This window comes from Hyperolius riggenbachi, chromosome 2 (genome assembly GCF_040937935.1).
Source record: "Hyperolius riggenbachi isolate aHypRig1 chromosome 2, aHypRig1.pri, whole genome shotgun sequence".
NCBI lineage: Eukaryota > Metazoa > Chordata > Amphibia > Anura > Hyperoliidae > Hyperolius > Hyperolius riggenbachi.
Window position 1 is genome coordinate 30,596,206 of NC_090647.1, and position 8,051 is coordinate 30,604,256.

The window sequence follows — 8,051 nt, forward strand, 5'->3', positions numbered from 1 at the left end:
GGGTGTTTAGAGGAGAGAATAGATGTAAACAATGGATTTGGGAGGTGATCTGATGTCGGATCTGCGAGCGATCTATTGGTGTGGGTGGGTGATCAAATTGCCCGCAAGGGGCAGGTTAGGGGCTGATTGATGGGTGGCAGTGACGGGGTGACAGGGGGTGATTGATGGGTGATAGGTGATTGGCAGGTGATTGACAGGTGATCAGTGGGTTATTACAGGGAAGAACAGATGTAATTAATGCACTGGCAAATTGATAAGGGGGGGTCAGAGGGCAATCTGAGCGTGTTGGCGGGTGATTGGGTGCCCGCAAGGGGCAGATTAGGGTCTGATCTGATAGGTAAAAGTGACAGGTGGTGATAGGGGGTGATTGATGGGTAATTAGTGGGTGTTTAGAGGAGAGAATAGATGTAAACAATGGATTTGGGAGGTGATCTGATGTCGGATCTGCGGGCGATCTATTGGTGTGGGTGGGTGATCAAATTGCCCGCAAGGGGCAGGTTAGGGGCTGATTGATGGGTGGCAGTGACAGGGGGTGACAGGGGGTGATTGATGGGTGATAGGTGATTGGCAGGTGATTGACAGGTGATCAGTGGATTATTACAGGGAAGACCAGATGTAATTAATGCACTGGCGAATTGATAAGGGGGGGAGGGGGGGTCTGAGGGCAATCTGAGCGTGTGGGCGGGTGATTGGGTGCCCGCAAGGGGCAGATTAGGGTCTGATCTGATAGGTAACAGTGACAGGTGGTGATAGGGGGTGATTGATGGGTAATTAGTGGGTGTTTAGAGGAGAGAATAGATGTAAACAATGGATTTGGGAGGTGATCTGATGTCGGATCTGCGGGCGATCTATTGGTGTGGGTGGGTGATCAGATTGCCCGCAAGGGGCAGGTTAGGGGCTGATTGATGGGTGGCAGTGACAGGGGGTGATTGATGGGTGATAAGTGATTGGCAGGTGATTGACAGGTGATCAGTGGGTTATTACAGGGAAGAACAGATGTAATTAATGCACTGGCGAATTGATAAGGGGGGGTCAGAGGGCAATCTGAGCGTGTTGGCGGGTGATTGGGTGCCCGCAAGGGGCAGATTAGGGTCTGATCTGATAGGTAAAAGTGACAGGTGGTGATAGGGGGTGATTGATGGGTGATTGATGGGTAATTAGTGGGTGTTTAGAGGAGAGAATAGATGTAAACAATGGATTTGGGAGGTGATCTGATGTCGGATCTGCGGGCGATCTATTGGTGTGGGTGGGTGATCAGATTGCCCGCAAGGGGCAGGTTAGGGGCTGATTGTTGGGTGGCAGTGACAGGGGGTGATTGATGGGTGATTGATGGGTGATTGATGGGTGATTGACAGGTGATTGACAGGTGATTGACAGGTTATCAGGGGGGATAGATGCATACAGTACACAGGGGGGGGGGGGTCTGGGGGGGGTCCTGGGGAGAATCTGAGGGGTGGGGGGGGGGTGATCAGGAGGGGGCAGGGGGGGGAGATAAAAAAAATAGCGTTGATAGATAGTGACAGGGAGTGATTGATGGGTTATTAGGGGGGTGATTGGGTGCAAACAGGGGTCTGGGGGGTGGGCAGGGGGGAGTCTGAGGGGTGCTGTGGGCGATCAGTGGGCGGGGGGGGCAGATCAGTGTGTTTGGGTGCAGACTAGGGTGGCTGCAGCCTGCCCTGGTGGTCCCTCCGACACTGGGACCACCAGGGCAGGAGGCAGCCTGTATAATACACTTTGTATACATTACAAAGTGTATTATACACTTTGTAGCGGCGATCGCGGGGTTAACATCCCGCCGGCGCTTCCGTATGGCCGGCGGGATGTTACGGCGGGTGGGCGGAGCCAGTTGCCGGGGGAAGTGCGCGTCATCAATGACGCGATCGCTCCCCCGGCATAGGAAAAGGACGCAACGCCCTAAGGCGTATTGCGGTCCTTAAGGCATCCACTTTGCCGCCGCCCATGGGCTGTGGGCGGTCGGCAAGTGGTTAAGGGGAGGGTTCCATGTGACAAATTGCTGGGGAGTTTTTGTATGTCATCAATAAAGTATATTTTGTAATAGCACATGAAGAGAGGAAGGTTTTTTTTTTTGTGGTGGTTACTTTTTTTATTACATTATTTTCACTGGAGTTCCTCTTTAAGGCAGTGCTGGAAAATAATGGTGGACACACAAAATATTGACACTTTGGGTAGAATTTTGACATTCTTCACTTAGGGGTGTACACACTTTTGTTGCCAGCAGTTTAGACATTAACCATTTATGCCGCACGGACGTGAGCCTCACGTTTACAGCAGCAGCTGCTAGAGCTGCAGGAACGCGCTAGTCACGTCCCTGCAGTTTGGGGGGTTTGCAGGCGATTGTGCGGGCAAATGCCCGTGATCCCGCTGCTGCTGCTAGCAGGGGGATTGGCTGCAGGGGACACAAGTCCCCTGTGGCAATCCGAGCATGTCCGCCGAGAATAAACACTGTTTTTGTTCAAAAATCTCCCGCTGCTGATTTCCTCCGGTTTCCGCTGCCGATCGTTACATTTATGAATGGAAACAATGTTGCCGGCCATGTGATTGCAGGTTTAACCTGCCTCACTTCCTTAGTTACAATCTAATGATACATGAAATGATTTTTGCTCAGCGGGGACATCTTCTGGCCAAATAGTAAAATACACCTACTTGACTTTAGGGGAAAAATAAATAAGAGGGCATATAATTATTAAATATTGGGCTAAAAATTAGTGATGGATGTAAAACAGAAAAAATGCACCTTTATGTCCAAATAAAATATTGTCACCATACATTGTACTGTAAAGTAGGGATGTAGGCGAACCGTTCGCCGGCGAACCCCTATGGGCCGCTACTACTTCCAGGTCGCTATGACCCGGAGTAGTACGGCTGCGCTGGGCCGGCAGTGCGTGTCCTTGATCGCACGCCTGTTGCCGGCCAGTCTCTGCACATGAGCGTGACGTCACCCATGACATCACGCACATGCGCAGAAAGTGCCCAGCAACAGGCGTGCGATCAAGGACACGCACCGTCGGTCCAGCGCAACCGTACTACTCCGGGTCATAGCGACCCGGAAGTAGTACAAGGTTAGGGGTTCGCCGGCGAACGGTTCCTGAACCGTTCGCCGACATCTCTAGTGATAAGTGAACCTCCAGACTAGAAATCTACTCAGCAGCATTGAAAAGGCTTGGTGTTTCTTTATTGTTTTTCTTACCTAAGCCTCATTTTTAGCTCCACAGAAGAAAACTGAATTTTTCCCCGGATGCTGTGCAAAGCCTGATGGGATTTCTGATGTTGTTGTCGTTCTGCTGTTTTGGTGCGTTTTTTTATTTTTATTTTGAATTTGAGGTTCGAAGCCTAGCGCGCAGCTAGGAAGGGGTGATCAGGACACAGGACAGTTGGAACTGTGTCTCATGCTCCCTGTCATCCCCTTTCAACCAAAAAGATGGCTGCCCCATGAAAAAGATGGCTGCCCCCAAGAAATCACAAACGTTTGCCAGTTCTTTTAAAACAGGGTGGGTAAGAGATTATATTCCCTATCTATTTTAATTAAAATAACTAATGTAACTTAATGACAGTATGTTTGTTTAGGCTGAAGTTCCCCTTTAATGGCTCTATGTTGAGTGTTGAGTTATTTTGATGGGGCAGTTAATTTACACTGTTATACAAGCTGTACACTGACTGCTTTACATTGTGTCACAGTGTCATATCTTCAGTGTTGTCCCATGAAATGATATAGTACAATATTTACAGAAATATGAGAGGGGTACTAACTCTTGGGAGAAACTGTACATATCTGTGTTGTCCTGTATTCCAGCAGTTGCAGTATGACTGTTAGTGTTGAAAGGATTTTTGTGACTTTTGTGAGCTAAGGTAGCCATACATTTAGTGATTCTGATTCAATCGACAAAGCGATCGACTTTAGGGAATCAACTTCAGTATGGTTGATTTAAAGTCGATCATCTAGTGACCCACACACTACAAGCGATATCCTATGCGATTCACCTTCACTAATCGTTCTGACCGATGTTGTGTCTCCATGCTCAGAAAGCAAAAATCGATTCAGAGTCGATCGAATGACACGTAAACAGCAGCCGATTCCTGTGTGATTGACCGATATCTAGCATGCTGCTCGATCGACTAAGCTAGTCGATTCAACATGATATCAGCCACTTTTCATCGATTGGGCATACTGGAACGCACTCGATTCTATCTCGATTCAATAAAATGATTGAATCGAATGATCGATCGTACAGCAAAATCGCTAGATCTATGGCCACCTTTACTGTATGTATTGAACTCTTTAGAGTCTGTTAATTATTGTTTTATTGGCTGTTTGATTGTGACAATGTCTGTATTCATTCACTAAGCAAATGCCGAGACAAAAAGTGAGCTTGCTTGGCCAATAAAAAACAATTCTGATTCATCTTCAGCCTATATTTACTTAACCACTGGTGATGTTAATGGAATTTCCCCCCGACCCCCCTACAGTATTCCTTTAACACCACCACCATGGTGTTAAACCCCCCTAGTGACCAGGCCATTTTTTACTAATTGGGCCACTGCAACTTTAAGGCCTCGCTGCAGGGCCGCACGACTCATCCCTCAAGTGATTCTCCCCCCCCCCTTTTCTCCCCACCAACTGAACTCTCTGTTGGTGGGGTCTGATCGCTCACCAGTTGTTGTTTTTTTTTTATAAATATTTATTTTATTAATTTTTGAATACATTTCACCATTGGCGCGTGCGATCTCCTGCAAGCCCCATAAGAAGCCGTTCACTCCAGTTGCCGTGGAACGGTCCTGGGGCTGCCGCCGCATTCATGCCAATTGGCGTGGAGCAGTTGGCAAGGAGTCAACAAGAAGCAGAAACTAAAGGTGCGCATACATCTAGCGATTTTGCAGTACAATCGATCATTCGATTCGATCAATTTACCGAATCGAGAAGGAATCGAGAGAGAATCAACTGCATTCCAGAATTCCCAATCGATTAAAAGTGGCTTATTTCATGTCAAATCGACCAGCTTACTCAGTCGTGCAGGATGCAAGATATTGGTCAATGGCACAGGAATCGGCTACTGTTCACATGTCATTCGATCGATTTTTGCATTCACTCAGAGCATGGAGACACAACATTGGTCTTATCGATTTGTGATGGTGAATGGCATAGGAATCGCTTGTAGTGTGTGGGTCACTAATCGATCTACTTTCGATTAACCATACTGAAGTCGATTCCCCAATAAAGTTGATCGCTTTGTTGATTGAATCAGAATCACTAGATGTATGGCGACCTTACCAAATATTTATGATATAGCAAATAGGAGATGCATCTTCATAAAAGCAATGCAATAAAAAAATTGACATATCCTTGTCAAATTTAGCTTTTTATTGGCACTTGTTCAAAGACAATTACAACATATTCGTTGTATTGTACCAGTAGAATTTTCTTTACATTATACAGTGAACATTTTAAATGACAAAAAAAGCAAACAAAACAAAGTAGAACATTACATATAATACTAGCAAGATAACGTTGTAGCTAAATAGTTAAAGTTTTACACATAGCTTTATTCATGTGAAGTAACTCCATTTTAGCTGATCACATATCTTTGTTAATCACTGATATAAGATCCATACTTTGCTAAAGTCTCTGAACCAATGCATGAGAATTAGAAGTAAGGCACTAAAATATATGAGAAAAATAATAAATGAAAATAACATTAAAAACTGTAAAAACCAGATAGTAAAGCAATGTATTGGTAGCTGACAATCCGGTGTGGGCTTAAAGAAAACCCGTAATGAGAAAAACCTCCCCTGGGGGGTGCTCACCTCGGGTGGGGGAAGCCTCCGGATCCTATTGAGGCTTCCCCCGTCCTCCTCGGTCCAACGGCGGCGGCGAAAAAGCTCCAGGAACGTCGGGGATGTAAATATTTACCTTCCCGGCTCCAGCGCAGGCGCAGTATCGGCTCTCCGCCTCGGAGATAGGCGGAAATAGCCAATCGATGTCAGTCCGTTCAGTAGAGCGTCCCTGACGGAGATGGGCTATTTTTGCCTATCTCTGTGCTGAAAGCTGCAACAGCGCCCCCACTGGAGCCAGGGAAGGTAAATAAATAAGTGCTTATCAGCGCTTGTCGAGGGAGGATTCGGGGACACTTCGGGGGAGCCAGCGCTGGACTGCCTGCAGCTGCAGGGGTGGGGGAAGCCTCATTGGGACCCCGAGGTGAGTACCCCCCAGGGGAACTTTTTTTGTTACAGGGTCTCTTTAACCTCGATTTCCATACTTCATTACCTGTTCTGTCTGAGCTTAAAGAGACACTGAAGTGAAAAAAAATGATGATATAATGACTTGGTTGTGTAGTACTGATAATTACTAGAAGATTACTAGCAAAAAAATAATTCATTTTTATTTTCAGTTACATAGTGTTTTTTTATAACATTGCATCATTCTCTAATATTTGCAGTTTACACACTACTCAGCATTCTAAATGATTTTACAGAGTAAGCCAGTGAACTTTTTAACTGTCCTCTGGAGAAAAACAAGCAATACAGTGCCAGACACTTGAGATAATAAGCTTCAGAAGACAGAGCTCTCTGCGACTTTGAAAGTCATGGAGCTCAATGGCTCTTTTGCATAGATAACAACTGGAGTTTCTTAACTCTTCCTGTACTGGAAACAATATTAGACTTATGTCTCTGCTCCTAATGCTTTAGTTATCAGCTGCACTACACATACAAATCATTATATCATCATTTTTTTTCTTGCTTCAGTGTCTCTTTAATTATGGCTTATATTTATAGGGTAATACAAACATTTTTTACATTGGCTGAGTGCATCTCTACTGCAAGAATAATCGAAAGAGATCTCCATGTAAAGTTGTCATATGTTCTCTGCTTCTGACGTACCATTCCATTCTTAAGTTCTAATGAATGTTATTTTATTAATTGAGGCATCAACTAAATATGACATATTCTTGAAGTAAACCTGAGATGAGAATAAAGAAAGATTTGATACTTACCTGGGGCTTCCTCCAGCCCCATAAGCATTGCTAAGTCCCTCGCTGTCCTCCTGAGTGCCTCTGTTCTCCGGCTATCATTCCCTGTAACTGGCTCAGCCACACCAGTCGAGCTCTTCTGCACATGCGCAGAGGGGCCGCACATGCGCAGAAGACCCAGACTGACGCGACTGAGCAAGATTACTGATAGCTGGAGCCATAGCTGGAGAATGGAGGCTCTCAGGATGACAGCGAGGGACTCCGCGGTGCTTATGGGGCTGGAGGAAGCCCCAGGTAAGTATGAAATCTTTCTTTATTCTCGTCTCAGATACACTTTAAAGGAAACCAGAGACCAAATAAAAAAAAGTTTTATACATACCTGGGGCTTCCTCCAGCCCCTTACGCACAGATCGCTACCATGCCGCCGTCCTCCGCTGTCTGCAGCGCCGGTTTCGGGTCCCGTTAGTTCTGCCAGTCACGGCCAGTCTGTGCAAGAGAAGTGCGCCCTTTAGGTATCTCTCCGGCGGCTGTCAGAGAGATACGTAGAGAGAACACTTCCTCTTGCGCAGACTGGCCGAACTAACGGGACCTGATACTGGAGCTGCAGGCAGAGGAAGACAGCGGTGTGTGAGCGATCTGTGCGTAAGGGGCTGGAGAAAGCCTCAAGTATGTATAAAACTTTTTTTTTTTTGGTCTCCGGTACACTTTAAGAGAAGTGGGATTATACTGTATATGCCCATAGAGTTAGTAATCAATTTAAACTGCACTACCAACAGCAGCCACAATGTGGCAGCAATGTACTGTGTAGAATCATAAACACCTCAAGACAGAAATGGAGTGTACCTTGTACACTGTATTTCCAACATACAGTCCTCACTCTTGCAGATTTCTGATTGCAGGTCTTCTGGAGCTCGCAGGGTTGGTACCACCAAATTAAATCCTTTTATTTTTTCAGTTTAAATTTTACATATCTTTTTTTTTGTGTAATTTCCATTCTTTCTTTTTGAAGTAAATATCACTCTTTAGACAGAGGCATATGCAATTTTAAAATATCTAGAAATTAAAATG